An 18,831-nucleotide genomic window follows, 5' to 3' on the forward strand; every position below is an offset into this window, starting at 1 on the left:
GAGGGCTGAAGTCCTAGTTGATAGTCAGTGCCTTCCACCTGGTGTCCTTACCAGGTGGAAGGGGCTAGGGAATGCTGTGGTGTCTCTTGTATAAGAGCACTAATCCCATTTCATGAGGGCTCCACCCTCATGACCATAATAACCTCCCAAAGGCCCCACCTTCTAATAGTATCACATTGGGCTTTAGGATATGAACATATCAATTTTGGAGGGACACAAACATTCAGACCATAGCATAGTCTGAGGAACTTGTGGGACAACATCAAACAGACCAACGTATGCATAACTGGAGTCCCAAAAAAGAGAGATAGAGAAAGAGGTGGAATGATTATCTGAAGGAAAAAATGGCTGAAAATTTCTCAAATTTGAGGAAAGATATGCATAAAAAACTATAAGAAGCTCATTAAACTCCAAGTAGGATAAGTCCAAAGAGACTTAGCCAAGACACATTATAATAAAACTATAAAAAGTCAAAGACAAAGAGAAAACCTTGGTAACAGTAAGAGAAAAGTGACTCATCACATACAAGTGATCCTCAGTAAAAGTGGATTTCTTAGCAAAAACCTTGAAGACCAGAATATAGTGGGATGATATATTTAAAGTGCTTAAGGAAAAAAGTATCAACCAAGAACTCTATATCCATGAAAACTGTCCTTCAAAAATGAGGAAGAAATTAAGACATTCCTCAATAAACAAAAGCTAAGGGAGTTCATGATCACTTTCCCTACAAGAAATGCAAAAGGGAGTCCTTTAGATTAAGATGAAAGGATGCTAGAGTGTAACTTGAAATTATATGAAGTTATAAAGATCTCTAGTAAAGATGAATGCATGGGCAAACATAAAAGCCAGTATTATAGTAATTTTGGTTTGTAACTATAGTTTTTTTCTATTCAGTTTAAAAGAAAAATGCATAAAAATAATTATAAATCTATGTTATTGGGCACAAAATATATAGAGAGATGTAATTTGTGACATCAATAACATAAAGAGAGTATAGGACAGTATAGCATTTTTGTATGTTATTGAAATTAAGTTGTGATCAACTCAAATAAGATTGTAATAATTTTAGGATATTATATGCAATCCCCATGGTAACCACAAAAAATTTATAGAATATAAACTAAAGGAAATGAGAAGGAAATCAAAACAGGTCTACAAAAAAAAATTAATTAACCATAAAAATGTCAGGAATGGTAGAAATGAGGTACAAAAATGCTATAACAAAATGCAAGAAGAAATGGCATAATTATAGAAGTAGGCTCTTGTTTATTAGTAATTACTTCAAATGTAAATGGATTAAACTTTCCAATAAAAAAGCAGAGATTGGCAGAATGGATTAAAAAAAAAAATAATCCAACTATATGCTGTCCTTCAGAGACTCAATTTAGATCCAAAGACACAAAGTGGTTGAAAGTGAAAGGTTGGAAAAAGATATTCCATGCAAATAGTAACCAAAAGATAGCTGGAGTAGCTATAATAATATCAGACAAGATAGACTTTAAGTCAAAAATTGTTACTATGTACTTGAGAATTTTATATCAGCAGAAACACTGCCAATTTGGACTGAAAGGTACAGAGAGAGAATAAAATGAGAGAAAACTGTTGGACTCCCTACATTTAACAGGCATGAAGCAAACTGCTAAAACTATTCAGCTGCAAACACAAACTACCCTTCACACACAAAAAAAGGATGACTCCAAGGTCAGAGCTGTGAGCCCAGAGGGTGGCGCCACAAACCACAGTGGATCATCCCCAGGCCTTGATACTTAATGTTGTTTCCTTGACTGGATTTAAAAATTTCTTGGTACCAATGACTTGTTTATTCCTTCAATTTTCTCTCTCTTTGTATCAAAGTGTTTGTGACTGTTATTTTACGCCCATTTCATCACTATATTCTGAGAACAAATAGATTGATTCTTGAGTCTCACAGGTTGACAGAGAGAGAGGAAGTATAACTCAGGATAAATTATACCCAGAGCCTAACCTATAACTGATTTAGATTATTTAAATTATGAGATTTGTGACTTCTGAGCTGATAATATTTAGATGAAATTTTGGACTTTGGGTTGATACTGGAATGGGTTGAGCCTTTTGGGGATGTTGGGATGGGGTGCAGGACAGATGAATCTTTGGGGGCCACAGCATGGACTATGGTAGGATAAATAATGCCCCCTGAAAGATGCCCATGTTCTAATTCTCAGAATATGTGAATATGTAACCATACACAGCAATGGGACTTTGCAGGTGTGATTAAATTAAGAATTTTGAGAGGGGAAAATTATCCTGGATTATCTGTATTGGCCTAGTGTAATCACAAGAGCCCTCATTAGAGGGAGGCATGAGTGTCAGCATCAGAGAAGAAGATGTGATGAACACAGCAGAGGCCAGAATGGTGTGGCCCCAAGCCAAGGAATGAGGAAATATTCTAGAAATTGGAGAAGGTGAAGGACAGATTTTCTTCCAGGTCCTTCAAAAGGAACACAGCCCTGCCAACACTTTAATTTTAGCCCTGCAAGACACATTTTGAACTTTTAACCTCCATAACTGTACAATGATAAATTTGTGTTGCTTTAAGCCAGGAAGTCTGTGGTATATGATAATTTGTAACATCAGCAATAGGAAACTAATAAAAAAAGCATATAAGTCTATAATGATCTCAAAAGAAAACGTAAAAAAAATGCAAATATATATGTGCATATATATATATTCCTATCATATGATCCAACCACTCCATTACTTGATATTTACCCACAATAAATGGAAATATATACCAAAATAAAGACTTGCACACGAATATTCATAGCACCTTCATTTGAATGCTTTTAAAAACATCTAAAAATACAAATCAACCAGTTGCACCAAATTATCTGATAGATTGGAAATTCAACTGGAAAAGAAACTACAGAAAGGAAAAGTAACAAGATAGGTCTGCATTTTACAATATTAAATTGAGTTGAATTGAATATTGTCTTTGATGAGTTTCCTTAGTATTCATACCCATAGGTAAGTAAGTCATAGTTCAAGGCAGGAATGTTCATGTTTATTAATTTGGTCATTCAAGAAATGGTTACTGAGTACTTGGTACATGCCAAGCACAGTTCTGAAGGTTAAGCATTCAGTAGTGAACAAAATAAAGAAAAATTGCCGTGCACAATACGCCTATATTTTAGTGGTAGACAGTAGACAATAAAATTGAACAAGGATGCTTCTTGTATGAAGCAGTGGCATAAGAAAGGAATTTCCTTTTTTCCTTCCTGGATAGCATACAGAAGCAAAAGTTACAGTGGGAAGAATAATTTGCAAGCTCAATTTTCAGCCAAACTAAGCAGTTATAAAATTCAAAATTAAAATGTATATAAGAATTTACAAACCACTAAGAATGATGAGAAGCCACAAACGGCCAAAGGCAATGAAGGGTGGCAGAGTATGCCATCCCGAAATATACCACATTGGCATAAGAATTACGCTGAGCTGAAGGCACTCCGAGAATAACAAGTACAAGGAGAACATTCTGAGCTCCTCCTTTTTCCTGAGAGCAGGAGAGAAAACGCCCTGTGGAAGATGCTCTCCTACACCAGGAGGAAAGAAACATTCTTATCACTGGAGACGTGGAGGTGATGTTGAGAGAATTCTACACAGACAGACTTTGTTAAAATAACTCGTTTTTTCCTTTAGCCTCCCTATATATTTAGTTGCTTTTCCACAATTGCTTCTCTTTGTATAAAAAAGCCTTTTGGTTTTGCCACATTTTTTGCTCTTCATTTCTTCATGAGGGCTTCTGTGTCTCATAAAAGCTATATTAAATAAATCCGTCTGCTTTTCTCCTGTTAATCTGTCTATGTCAAATTAATTCTCAGGTCCAGCCAAAGACCCTAAGAAGGAAGAGAGAAAATTTTGCCTCCCCTGCAGCAGGAAGCTGCCATGTCTGAGAAGAAATAAGAACAAATAATTCTTAGGCAGCAGATCTCCAAAAACTCTAGAAAGAACAGCCTTCCTGTATCTGAGGGTTTTCTTCAAAATACCAAATATATACACCTTGATTTCAATAAGATCTGTGATACCTGGATGATCATGTAGAAATATAGAGAGGAGGATGTACACTGGAAAGAAGTGCAATACAAATGAATGTAGAGTCACTTTTTACTAAATTCTTTTGGTGAAGGAAAGAAAGGACAGGAAGAAGAAAAAGATGCTATCAAAAATATAAATAACTGAGTGTATCATATAAAGATACAATAATGAAGGCAACTACTAGAATAAAAATACAAACCCTCTTAAATACAGAACTTTATGCATAAAAGCACAGCAAACATATCTCAGAGTGAAAGAATGAAAATAAAAATGTGAACAGAAATATTGAGCAATAAAACATTGCTATCATATCATAATGTAAATGCATTTACATTACTATTAAAAGAATAAAATTTTTGTTTGGCTTACAGTGCAAAATCCCACTCTATGTTGTATATAAGATATAATATAAAACAATTTCAGAAAAATGTTAAAAAAGTATTAAAACAATTCAGAAAGCAAAAAATTGGGCATAATCATACTGGAAAATTTAAATTAAAACAAAGCAAAGCTGTCATCTTAGAAAAAGAAAAGCGGAATTTAGGTCCCAGACTTTAAATACATTTAAGAAAAACACTTTATATGCAAAAGATTTCTCACCACAATAATAACAATTATAATCATCTAAGCAACAAACAAAACTGTAACTTTTATGAAGTAGAATTATAGAAGTTAAGAAGAGAAATTGAAGGAAGCATATATTTAGTAGAAGACATTAATTTACTTTATATTGTTCAGAGACAAAAATAAACAAGAAAAACATTTTTTCTAGTTGTTATCTTAGTAATGAAACATAAAATTTACCCCTTATACTATGCAAGCAGGGCCTATTCCTTCTTTAAAAGTCCATGGAACATTTTGAAAGTCATACATGTACAAGGGCATGTCTTAGTCCGTTTGGGCTGCTGTAACAAAATACTAGAAACTGAGTAGCTTACACACGTCACTTATTTCTCACAGTTCTGGAGGCTGAGAAGTCCGAGATAAGGCACCAGCATGCTTCCATTTTGGTGAGGGCTGTCTTCCTGAAATAGTCTTCTCGCTCTGTCCTCACAGGGTAGAAAGGGAGAGGGATCTCTCTGGAAACTCTTTTATAAAGTATTAATCTCACATGGGTGGTCTAATGGTTAATTCCACGCTCTCACTACTTTAGCCCTGGAGAATTGATTACTGGATTTAACAACATGAAAGTCATTGGGAATATTATCATGAGCAGTTTCAGTTGATTATTTCAAAGATTCAGTGGAGTGGCTTACCGAGAAAATGAGAGGCGAGCAATTACAGACAGCTGGCTAGACAATCCTGGGTAGGTGACGGGCTGTAGAAGGAAGCCAAAAATGGGGCAGGAGCTGATACAGATTTATATTTTATAAAAGGGATTAACTACAATATGTCTACATGCTAGTAGAAATGAATCAGTAGACAGAAAAATAAATGATGGTGCAAGAAAGAAAGATATCTATGTTTGGAGCAATGTTCTTGGGTTGGGGAGATAGAATATTATCTAACACTTGAGTGGAGTGAAGAGGTTGGTCTTAGATTGGAACAGAAGTAGTACATCCAGAGAAACAGAAGGAAGCCTGAGGTGATGGGCTCATAGGCCTCTGAGGGGCTGACAATGAGGGAAACTGTGGAACTTCTGTTCTCTTAGTGGAATAAAAAGCAAAGTCAGCCTCTAAGAAGAGGAAAGGGAGGAGGGAGCTTATCATTATCAATTTGTTTCTTTCCATATTGATTTATGGAAAATATACTTAAATTTTAATAAAAAGAAAATATAAAGATATTCAATGTGAGAATTACATTGTGAAATAAACTCAGGCGTGATTAGAGAATTGACGATTTTTTTTAACCAATCATCAGGATTTATCTTCCCAAAGTCTTCCACTTGCCCTCTTCCTCTAAGTGGCTGCTTATTTTTAAGTGAAACCCACCCATCAATATAATTCTATTTGAATTAATAGCTCACTACTCTTCTTTAGCTTTTACACTTTTTTCTAGTTATCTTTACTGGGTCTATCAATAAAAGACACTGTCACTGTGCTCTGTTCTAGTCGCCTTTCCATGTTGCAGCTTCTCGATAGCAGAGTGATATAATATTTGAGCATCTCTCTCCCCTCTCCCCCTTCTCTGCCATCCTTGCCCCTTTCTTCCTTGCTCCCTCTGTCTCTATCTCACCCTCTGTTTAATATTTCTTAATCTCTGAGCAAACACATTTTTCTCCAATCAAGTAAGATCTTTAGCGAAGAAGATAACTATCATATTTCACAGAAAACAGACATGAACCCTCTGGGCCTTACTGAACAATTAAGAACTATTCAGTTCTTAAAATGGTATGTTTTGAACATCTCAGCAAAGCATTGTTTTCCCTTCAAGAATGTGTTGTTCACTTATGTGGCCTGAATGGACTCTGGAAAGGCAGACAGAAACAGCATCAGTGTAAAACCTCACCAGTATAAAACACGACGGAAGAGAAGCTGGAAGGAAAAGCATAAAAGTGCATTTCAGTTAAAGCTTAACCATCTTGGCCAAAGAATGAGTCAGGGAAAAATTAAAACTCAAATCATTTTATCCGAGCACTACCCTTGTTATGTAATTTCACCTAATATTGAAATTGAATGTGAGAATTTCCCAGAAGACAGGAATATTAGCTAACTAATATTATCCTGACTGAGAATATTAGCTATTTTTATAAGCCCTGTATCTTGGTCTCTGTAAGTAATATTTACAATTTTCTGGTTTTTAGAATATCAGAGAATTAAAAATAGCATTTTAACTTAGCAATGCTTAAAAGCAATGTCTTTGATTCATATAAATGTAATTCAAATTCAATTTTCTATTTTGTATATTTTAATTTAGTTCCTATATGAATAAACACATTTCAATTTTGTCTACTTTTTTTTCAGTCTCAAACATCAGTGTGGTTTATTTTTAAATATAAAATAACTTTTTGAACATTGGTCTACTGGGATAATGCTGTATCCTCACGCTACACGTGTTTTTTTTTACTGTGTCACATATTATCCGTGTCATTTAGCAGTCAAGAAGTTATGAACATGAGGGCTGTCTCTGCCAAGATGAAAATTGTTATGGTTTGTTTCAGTTTCTTCTACATTCACAGAGGACCCAGAATCTTGCCTACAATTCTTTGCCATCCCAACTATCATTTACTTGCTTTATCATAGCCCTAATAATCATTGGGAATTGCTTCTTGTTTTCCTCCAGTATTGCACTAATGAAAATTTTTTAAAGTAAAATGTTTAAAATGGTGACCTGAAAACTTATTTTTAGACCTGCGATGTCTGCTTATATGAAGACTATACCTGCCTCATATAAAGAGATGGGACCAGCACACGCTGCATATACTTACACCCTACTTACAGCACTGGGTGTAAATAACACATATTTTGTTCACATGACCTGGCAGAAATCTACATGCTTTCTAGCTTTGACTTAAAAAGAAACTAAGAGTCCATTTAATCCATACAGAAGTAACAATAGTTTGTATTTACATAAAGATGCCCTCTGCACCACATCTCTTCCCAGGGACACATCCAAAATTTTATCCCCTCAACAGACTGATCTTTACCCAGAGGAAAGCAGAGGCATACAAAAGCCTAGCTACATGGAGCCACTCCACTGAATTCATCTGCCTGGGCACCTTAGGACAACTTCTTACTAATCCAGTCTGTGTGTGTTTGCATTAGAGTAATGAGATAAAGTATCAAAAAGAACATAGGGTAATAAATAGACACCTACAAAGTGATCATAGAGAATATAAGAGAGAATAGAGAAAGACAGACAAAGACATTGTGAAGTTGAGCTGTGAGCCGGGGGTGGTAGTCTCCTACAGGGCATAAATGCCAAAAGCGCAATTTTGTCAGCTGAGTTTGAATTCCCGATAGTCACCTACTCTTTACTCTTGAGCAAGTGTCTTAACCTGTCTCTGAATCATTTTCCTCATCTAAAAAATGAGGAAGGTAATAAATACTGGTTTTGAGTTTTAAATAATTTAATTTGTAGAAAGTTTAGCACAGTGGCAAAGAAGCTCCGAATAAAATATTGCTTTGTTTTGTAACTCCAGATTACTCATTGTGTCTGAAGTAAGCCTGATTATGCAGTCAGAGTCCCCGACACCCATAAACTTTCCATTACACAAAAACAACGTTGACAAAAACTACGTAGTGATATACATGTCAACTAGAAGCCAGCTCCAGGAGAAGAGGAGCTGTGGCTCGGGCTGTATCCCCAGCACTTGGAGGCGTAACAGGCACATAGTGTGGAGCTCAATAAATATTGATGGTATAAAGAAAAGAATTTGCCTACGTGAAGGATCCACCAATTTGTTTTTGGCATGTGTCTGCACTGGAGCAAAGAGCTTTCAGAGACAAATGAAGCACATGCTTAGATTTGGCATTAAGACCTCTGCCAAGACAGGGGCAGCCTGAATCCTCGGGGATGACAGAGTGGAGGGTTGTACCGATTATATGCCACAGAAATAACTTGCATCTACATCCCTAAAGAGACTAAGACCAGCTGTCAGTCTTGGCTGCAACGAGAAATACCAATGCATTCTATTCTACATCACAGCTCTGGCAACAACACATTTCTCTCTCCCTGTCTCTTTGTCTCTCTGTCTGTATCTCTTTTTGTCTGTCTCTCTTTCTCTCCCTTCTTTCCTCCCTCTACCTTCCTCCACCTCCCTCCCTCTCTCTTATCCTTCCTTCCTTCCTTCCTTCTTTTTCTTTCTTTCTTTTCCTTCTCAACAATATAAATGAAAATAAAACATTAGACACCTAGTTGAAAAGCTTTTATAGCTGGTGTCATTAAACTGGGGAATAGAAGACATGTAAATATATTACATATATTTGCTCCCTCAAAAGTGTTTCAGAAAGCTGAAAGATTAATGCTAAGCAATCCAGGAGGCCCGGTCCCTACTTTGGAGTACTGTCCATATATTTCCAACATCCCTCTAACATACAAGGAGAAGGGTGATGCAAACGAACTTCATGTTAACCATTCAGGCTACCTGACACAGGAAATGGAAGCTCTACAACATCGATTTAAGGGTGATATTTTAATGCCCAGTTCTCTGGCAGGAAACGGAATGAATGAGCTCAAAGAATCAGTCTTACTGACAATTTCAAAGAGTCTATTTGATGCAGCTTTCAACATTTTGGTTTTGACAGCTACAGAGTCTTCAGACTATCTGTTAGCCTCCTTCAAACCTTCCCTACCTCACAAATAAATGATCATGGTGTGGAAATTAAAAATAAATGATATTTTCCAGAATTATAAGTTATTGGGGAGGCAGAGTTGGCAAGAGGGTGTGGTTGCCACAACTGCTTTTGTGTCAGTGAAAACAGGGCACAGAAGACCAGAAAAGACCCTATACTTCACCCCGGGAGGAGATTTCCTACATGTAGCAATAAAATGCATATAGGCTGTCCTAACATGCTTATCATAACAAACCAATCCCTACCCTATAGGATAAGCCTTCCCAACCACAAGGGAAAAAAAATAGCTAAAGAAATAAATACACAAAGAGAGCCAATCCCTATGCAAGCTAAATTTAAAGAAAGTTCACTGTCAGACATTAAAACAGAACTCAAAGAAACAGGGTTTCTTATAGTGTGGCCTTCTGAGATTCTATAATGAAGGGTATTCTTTTTTTTTTTTTTTTTTTGGTGAGGAAGATCAGCCCTGAGCTAACATCCATGCTAATCCTCCTCTTTTTTGCTGAGGAAGACTGGCTCTGAGCTAACATCTATTGCCAATCCTCCTCCTTTTTTTCTTCCCCAAAGCCCCAGTAGATAGTTGTATGTCATAGTTGCACATCCTTCCAGTTGCTGTACATGGGACGCGGCCTCAGCACGGCCAGAGAAGCGGTGCGTCGGTGCGCGCTGGGACCAAACCCGGGCCGCCAATAGCGGAGCGCATGCACTCAACCGCTAAGCCACAGGGCCGGCCCAGGAAGGGTATTCTTATGTCCTGTTTTAATCAAGGAAAATGTACAAACTTGCATGCCTATAATATGGTTTCATTTCTACTAAATTTTTGTAATAAATAAAAATTAGAAAATAGATGGGCCGGCTCCGTGGCTTGGCGGTTAAGTGTGCGCGCTCTGATGCTGGCGGCCCGGGTTCGGATCCCGGGAGCGCCCCGAGGCACCACTTCTCCGTCCAACGTGAGGCCGAGTCCCACGTACAGCAACTAGAAGGTTGTGAACCTATGACATACAACTATCTACTGGGGCTTTGGGGGGAAAAAAAAAAAAAAGAAAATAGAGATTAGTCTAAGATTTATATAATCACGTTTTCTCTCCTTTAATTACATAAGTTTTAAGTTTCTCCATTTAATATACATCTATGATTTCTGATGCAAAAGTTTCCATGAAATATAGACTTCTTTTAAAGACTCTGAAATAATCCTTCCTCACATTTTGCAAATAAATATATATATATATCATGGTATTTAACTTTAAATACAGATTTTGTGGTCAAATATGTTTCACCCAAAGATTTTGGATAAGAACTTGAACCCAGAATGTCTTCTGATTTCATGAATAACAATTCACCTCTAAGTCAAAATCCAGCAAAATAGATTTAACAGTTTTACTTTTCTCTTGACAAGTCATTAAAATTCAATGATGCCATTTGGTTTAATTTGTCCTAGCAATTTGATAGCTGGAGTTCACAGACTTTTAATTTTCCATCATTTAATGCAAAACCTCCCATCTTTCATTGTCACATGCAAGTTTGAGTTGTTTGATATAATCACATTAATATTAGAAGAATATTACAACTTCAAAATATTTTCTTATGAAAATGCTAATTAGTTTGAGCTACAGAATAAATAATTGATTATGAAGAAAATATCTAAAGATAAAAAGCAACACATAATTGACATTTCTCCTTGGCAAACTCACTAAAGAGTGACCAGAACTCAAACTTTTCTTCTGAGTATCAGTTATACATTTTTTTCTGAATGTGATTGTCTTTTTCAAAGAAAATGAAGAATTGTTTTTGTTATTTTTCATAATTATGGATTTTTAGAGGCTTTTCTGAAATATTGTGATTAATTTAACTTGTCTACATGAATAGAGCAAATAGTGCAGTCAATTAAAAACCATTTTCTTAGCTCTAGGGCCTTGATCTGAAACATCATTTAGATGAGAACTAATGAAATTATCCTTATCTGCATGCTTTAAAGGAGATAAGGAAGTAAATGTCAATTCTGCTATTTCTGTAGGGCAACAAGTCACAGTACTCAACACATAATCAAAGGAAACATTTGAAATAATCTCTGTGGTCTAATTAAAAGTTCAATTGAGGAAACTATAATGATCTTCACTGATGAACATTTGTAAAAGACACATTTTAATAGATAAACTTTTGCTCTGAAAAAAATTGTAGTAAAGCATTACAATTTCGGTAGAAGCCTGTTTGTCATGGAAGAGCTTTTGAGAGCAGTTTTCATTTCATTGCTATTTTCAAAGAAGCATATGGATAAGGACCCACAGAGCCTAGAGCGGGCTGTGAGAATCCTTTGGAGGGAAGCCCTGTGCTGATTTATTTTGTAGAACCATAATCCGCCTTCTGTTCATCATCTGTACTATGACCTAGAAGAGGCTGTCTGGTTTGAGGACATAATGGGTGCCCTGGTGGAGCCTCTGATACAACGAAAAACAAAAAAATTATTAAAAATTGTTCCCTGCAGAAGGTTTTACAAACAGGCAACATGCTTTCATATCCACCGTTTTATCTGACATTGACACTGTTTCCTGGAGTTATAAGACAGCTGTTTTTGTTCTTAAGACGCAAATACAACCACCACCACCAAAACATGAACAACAAATACTGCAGCCCAGGGAGGTTAAATGATTTGCACTACATCACGGAGCAAATCGTGATCAAGGACAAGGACCAGGGTCTCCAAATGACTCACGTGTGCAATATTCTTTCCAGTTCTTTCCACTGCCTCCATGAGACGAGCTCCAAGTCTGTTTCCTAAGTGGCTCTTACAGCTTTGAGAGATATTTAGGAAGCTCTATTTGCTGATGACTGAAAGGACAGTTAAATCCATAAATGGTGTAGTTTTCCCAATATCTTTCTTGCCTTTGAAGCATCCTGAAATTATGCATCTCTCCTGAAGGAGTATGTGGATTTTCACAGAATCATAGGTCCTGCTGAAAGAAGTGAGAGATCAACGGGAAGGCTTGGGGGGCCAGAGGTGCCCCTCTGTTCCAAGGGCTTTGTATACTCACAAAGAGCACCAAAGTACAAGAAGGGGATTATAAAGATATTAACATAATTGTGTATGAATTTACAGTTTACAGGAAATCAAGTTTCTTCTATCATCACATTTAATTGTCTAAACAAACTAGGATGGGAGATACCATTGTCTTTGGTTTACAGATGAGAATTGCGAGGCTCAGATAAATGCAATTAGCTTTCCCAAGGTCAGAGAGCTAGAAGGGGGCAAACTGGGATTCAAATGCAAATCTACTGACTTACATATGTAGATGTTGCATACAGCTGCTAGATGTGTTTAAGCAGTTGGAAAAGAGTGTAACATCCTTATTTCCCTTTACTCTAAATTCCTTGTCTCTATTTTTATTTTGAAAAGTTTTGAAATAGAAAAAAGCAAACAAAAAACTGTCCTAAGTAATGCAAGGCACTGTCTTTTGCCTTATCTGATTCTTATCTGTCAGAGCATTTTTTCTCTTACATCCATGACCCTTTCTTCATCAACTGCTCACATGTCCTCTGACAATTCATATCCTAATAATCATATAGTCATATTCTAATAATAATATTAATAATAATAATAACTTTCTGAATTTCTTTTATATAAAACTATCTTTGAGATTTCCCAGAGGGCTCCTAAAAAAAAGCAAAGATTTGTTCTTTCACCTCATAGAAAGAGAATTGATAGGGCCGGCTCCATGGCTTAGCGGTTAAGTGCGCACGCTCTGCTACTGGCGGCCCGGGTTCGGATCCCGGGCGCGCACCGATGCACCGCTTCTCTGGCCATGCTGAGGCCGCGTCCCACATACAGCAACTAGAAGGATGTGCAACTATGGCATACAACTATCTACTGGCGCTTTGGGGAAAAAAAAGGAGGAGGATTGGCAATAGATGTTAGCTCAAAGCCGGCCTTCCTCAGCAAAAAAGAGGAGGATTCAGCAGGATGTTAGCTCAGGGCTGATCTTCCTCACAAAAAAAAAATAAATAAAAAAAAAAAAAAGAAAGAGAATTGATAGAAATTATTAGTTTTTTAATATATTACTCCTGTAAGAGATGCATAGGAAGTTTTCAATTTGAAGAGACATTCAGCCCTCCCTAATTTTCCATAGGCAACATTTTACTAACATGAATATTTCAGAAATTGCATGCTTTATGAGAACTCCCTGAGGATGCTCAACATCCTCACCACCTACAACACATTCGTGCCCGAAGGGAAAACACTGATCAAAACTCTTGTGAGCAGTTATGACCTGATTCCCAACAGGATATTGTAGTCTCTCTTATTTTACTATTAGAAGTTGCAGTAATAAATTACCCATTTCCACTAAAAGGCTAGCAGAATAAAACAGTCTGTTTGTTTAAAATTTTCTCTGATGCTTTCTGCACACTCTGCTATGGGCCAGATTTTGTGTTTTCAACAAAGAAGGACTATCTCCGGGTTCCATGGAAAATGACTGTGCCAACTATTTCAAACTACTGGCTCTTCAAAGAACAGATTGGAAGTTGGCATGCTTAGACTACTTTCACAGTGAACCAAGTCAGGATTTCCAGGACTCTTTTTTAGCAGACTGCTAACTCAAGATCCAGGGGAACAAGAATTAAGTATATAGATCTGAATGACCTAAAAGAGGAAATAAATTTTAGTGTGGTTATTTGTTTGGAATGTTGTTGATGCTGTTTTAATATTCTGTTTTCTGGGTGTGTGAAGAAGCTCCTTCTTTCTTCTTAAGCAATTGGTAACGCACACTATTTTAGTAGAATTTGCTTTTGTAAACTAAAGTGACAGATTTTAAAATGAGACCTGATTCTCACTCATGCCACAGAATTCAGTGACTTTTACTAAGTCTCTACTCTTCATGGCAATGTAGTTATTTGTAGGGGTCTGATGGTGCTCAGGGCAAGTTACCCCAGGAAGCACCACTCTGGTATGCAGATTATTTCAAGCTGAAGACAATAAAGACTCAGAAAACTCAGGAAGAATATTTGAGTTTCCCCTCCCAAACTGCCTAAAGAATTTAAAACAAAAGATCTGTTTCTGGAAGGAGTTATTATCATGATGGCTGTAATGATAATGTAAAATAGAGGTTACAATAGGAAAGGCACCAAGCCCCTTTTATCAAAAACTCTCTCTCTCCCTGACCACATTATCTATAGATGACCCTGTAAAGAATTGTCAGACAAACATTTGCATTTCTATCTCCATGTGAATTGTCTTCTTGCCCTCTGAAGTCCCAGACCACTACCCACCCCCAACACCTTCCTTGCCTTTAGCTACAATACTTAAGCAAGCAGCTTAGACAGAGGGACGAGTTGCTCATTTCTGAGTTTCTCCCATGTATACATGTTATTAAACTTGGTATTATTTTCTCCTGCTAACCTGTCTTGTTGATTATTTGGCCAGCTATAAGAACCTTAAGGGAAAGGGCAGAGGGAGATTCTCCCTCTCTCCCCACAGGTCCAATAAGAGTATATCCTCCTTTTTATAGGATATACAGTCACACACCGCATAATGATGTTTTAGTCAATGATGAACCACATACACACGTTGGTCCCATAAGATTATAATGGAGCTGAAAAATTCCTATTGCCAAGTGACATTGTAGCCATTGTAACATCACAGTATAATGCATGACTCACATGTTTGTGGTGATGCTGGTGTTAAAAAACCTACTGTGCTGCGAGTTGTATAAAGTATAGCACATACAATTATGTACATAGTACATAATACTTGAAAATGATAATAAACGACCATGTTACTGGTTTATGTATTTACCATACTATACTTTTTATCATTATTTTAGAGTATACTCTTTCTATTTATAAAAGAAAGTTTACTGTAAACAGTTTGCCATGTTATGCTGGCAGCAGCCTCATACATCCCACATTTACTGCATCTCTTGATTGAATCCTTTTCTCCTGTGTTTCATTTAATCTAGTATTGTTTTGTTCATCATGGCCCCTTAGCATACAAAATCCCCTGTGAATGTTGCCAGTGAGAGGCCACATTGAGTGATTGACCTCAAAGGGAAATTATAAGTGGCTAAGCACTATAAAAGTGGAAAATCAGTGACGGTTATTGCTCAACAGTCAGGCATGTCATATTCCACTACTGCTATGATCTTGAAGAAAAACGACGAAGTGACAGAAGCTGGTAAAGGATCCGCCTCATTGAAGGCAACAAGACTAGGAAAAATTTGAAAAGGACCTATATCAGACATGGAGAAACTTCAAATGACCTGAATTGAAGACCAGACACAGAAGCCTATCCCTCTCAGCACCATGACATCATCACCAAAGAAAAAATTTGTTTGCCAAGTTGAAAGAAAAGAATAAACCCGACTATGATGTTGAATTTACTGATAGCACTGGGTGGTTTAAACAATTCAAGAATCATTATTCATTACACAATGCAAAAGTGACTGGTGAATCTGCAAGTGCTGATGTGAAGGCAGCTGAAGCATTTTTGGAAACTCGAGATAAGCTCATTGTGGAGGAAGATTACTTGCCTGGAGCAAATATTCAGTATGGATGACACCACCATATTCTGAAAATAGATGCCCGAAAGGACTTTCATCCAGAAAAAACCCAAGTCATTGCTAGATTCAAGGCTTTTAAGGACAGGATAACAGTCTTGCTTGGGGGCAATGTTGCACGCTACATATTGAAACGCTTTGTGATCTGGCGCAGTGAGAAACCCAGGGCTTTCAAGTATATCAATAAGCACACAGCCAGTGTATTACAGGAGAAATAAGAAGCAATGGATGACACAGCTTCTCTTCCAAGACGCCCTTCTGAATTGCTATGCTAGCAAAATGGAGAAGCACTGTTTGGAGTATAACATAACTTTCAATATTTTACTTATTGTTGATATGCTCCCAGACATCCTCCTTTAATTGGTGATCTTCATCCTAATATCAAAGTGGTGTTTCTCCTTCCAAATACTACCTCTTTGATTTAAGCAATGGACCAAGGAGTTATAGAAGCCCTGAAGGCCTACCACCCGAAGAGGACCTTTGCCCAGGCTATTGCTGTAACTGAGGAAGACATTGAGAAAACACTGATGCAATTCTGGAAGGATTACAACATGTATGACTGCATCAAGAACCTTGCTTGTGCTTGGGGTGATGTCACCAAGGAGTGTATGAATGGCATCTGGAAGAAGACACTCAAGAGGTTCGTCCATGACTTCAAAGGATTTGCCAAGGATGAGGTGGTTGCAAAAATCAACAAGGCTATGGTTGAAATGGCAAACAACGTTTACCCAGGTGTGGATTGAGGAGCTCCTAGAGGTGGTTCCTGAGGAATTGACTAATGAGACGTTGTTGGAACTAGAATAAAAATGCATAGCTGAAGAAGAGGCAAAAGAAAAGAAAACTGCAGGAGTAGAGAAAAAGAAGTACCCCCAAGAAAATTCACAGTGAAGGGTTTATCAGAAGCTTTTGCAGAGCTCAATTAGGTTCTTAAAAATTTTGAAAACATGGACCCCAACACCAAAAGATTTTCATTAACAGAGAGGAAGATTCATGGTCCATTATCTACTTACAAACAAATCTATGATGAAAAAATGAAACAAACCAGCAAATCATCATAGACATATTTCTGAAAAGGTGACACCTCCTCAAGAAGAGCCTTGGGCAAGTCCCTCAGGAGGTATTCCAGAAGAGGGCATTGTTATCATAGGAGATGACAGCTCCATGCATGTTATTGCCCCTGAAGACCTCCCAGTGGGACAACATGTGGAGGTGGGAGACAGTGATGATGATCCTGACCCTGTGTAGGCCTAGGCTAATGTGTGTGTGTGTGTCTTAGTTCTTAACAAAAAAGTTTAAAAAGTAAAAAAAAAAATATATAGAAATTTTAAAAATAGAAAAAAGCTTATAGAATAAGGATACAAAGAAAATATTTTTGTATAGCTGTACAATGTGTTTGTGTTTTAAGCTAAGTGTTACCGCAAAACAGTGAAAAAGTTAAAAAAAGTTAAAAAGTTTATAAAGAAAAAAGTTTTAGTACATTAAGTTTAATTTATTATTGAAGAAAAAATATTGTTTTATAAATTTAGTGTAGTTTAAGTGTACAGTGTTTATAAAGTCTACGGCAGTGTACAGTATGTTCTAGGCCTTCACATTCACTCACCACTCACTGGCTGACACCCAGAGCAACTTCCAGTCTTGCAAGCTCCATTCATGGTAAGTGCCCTATACAGGTGTACCATTTTTTTATCTTTTATACCGTATTTTTACTGGACCTTTCTATGTTTAGACATATTCAGCTACACAAATACTTACCATTGTTTTACAATTCCCTACAGTACTCAGTACAGTAACATGCTGTACAGGTTTGTAGCCTAGGAGCAATAGGCTATACCATAGAACCCAGGTGTGTAGTAGGCTACACCTAGTTTTACATAAGTATACTCTATGATGTTCGAATGACTAATTTGCTTAACGATGTATTTCTTAGAACATATCCCTGTTGATAAGCGATGCATGACTGTACGGATAAATCAACTGTGCAAGGCCTTACCTTGAATCCTCACCAAGCATAAAGAGGGCAAGAGAAGTCTCTGGGTATGGAAATTAATAGACAGAAGCCTTATTGAAATGGATTTGGGAGGCCAAAATGAGGAGTTCTCACACACAACCTTGAGAGCAGAGTCCAAAAGGAAGAAGAAAGACTTCCTCTTCTCGATCAGCAAGAGGACTGTCAATGAGAGACTGTCACAACTCAGCCAATGAAAAGCTCTCCATCTCCTGCAATGGACTTTGTTTACAACAGCCCTCCCAACCGCCTCTTCCCCTCTATAAAAGAGTTTCTCCTCCTTTTGCTGCTGGGACCTTGCCGTGTGGCTCACCACGATTGCAGACTCTAAATTGCAATTCTTTGCTGATCTCAAGCCCTTTTTAGATGGAGAAATAACTGATTGTCTATTTGTTTAAAGCCAAGATGATTCTCTTTTATGAGAGCATTAATCCCACTTATGAGGGCTTCACCCTTATGAACTAAACACTTTCCAAAGACCTCGCTTCTTGACATCATCATCTTAGGGGTTAGGATTTCAACATACGAATCTGGGGGAGACATATTTATTCAGTCCATAACATTCCACCCTGCCCCCATCAAATTCATGTTCTTCTCACACACAAAATACATTCATTCTATCCCAACAAGTCCAAAAGTCTTAACTTGTTCCAGCATCAACTCTAAAGACTAAATCTAAAGTCTCATCTAGATCAGGTATGTGTGAGACTCAAATATACTTCATCCTGAGACAAATTCTCCTCCATCTGTGAACGTGTGACACCAAACAAATCGTGTTCTTACAAAATACAGTGGTGGGAGAGGTATAAGTTAGACATACCTATTTCAAGAGTAAGAAATAGGAAAGAAAGAAGGGGTAAGGAGTCCCAAGTAAGTCCAAAACCTAACAAGGCAAACATTAAACCTTAAGGTCTGAGAATAGTCTTTGTTGGCTTGATGCTCTGGACCTACTAAGGTGGCAATGTCCCTCCTATTC

The sequence above is a fragment of the Ceratotherium simum genome, chromosome 1 (assembly GCF_057802395.1).
Source record: "Ceratotherium simum simum isolate JZ-2026a chromosome 1, ASM5780239v1, whole genome shotgun sequence".
Classification (NCBI taxonomy): Eukaryota; Metazoa; Chordata; class Mammalia; order Perissodactyla; family Rhinocerotidae; genus Ceratotherium; species Ceratotherium simum.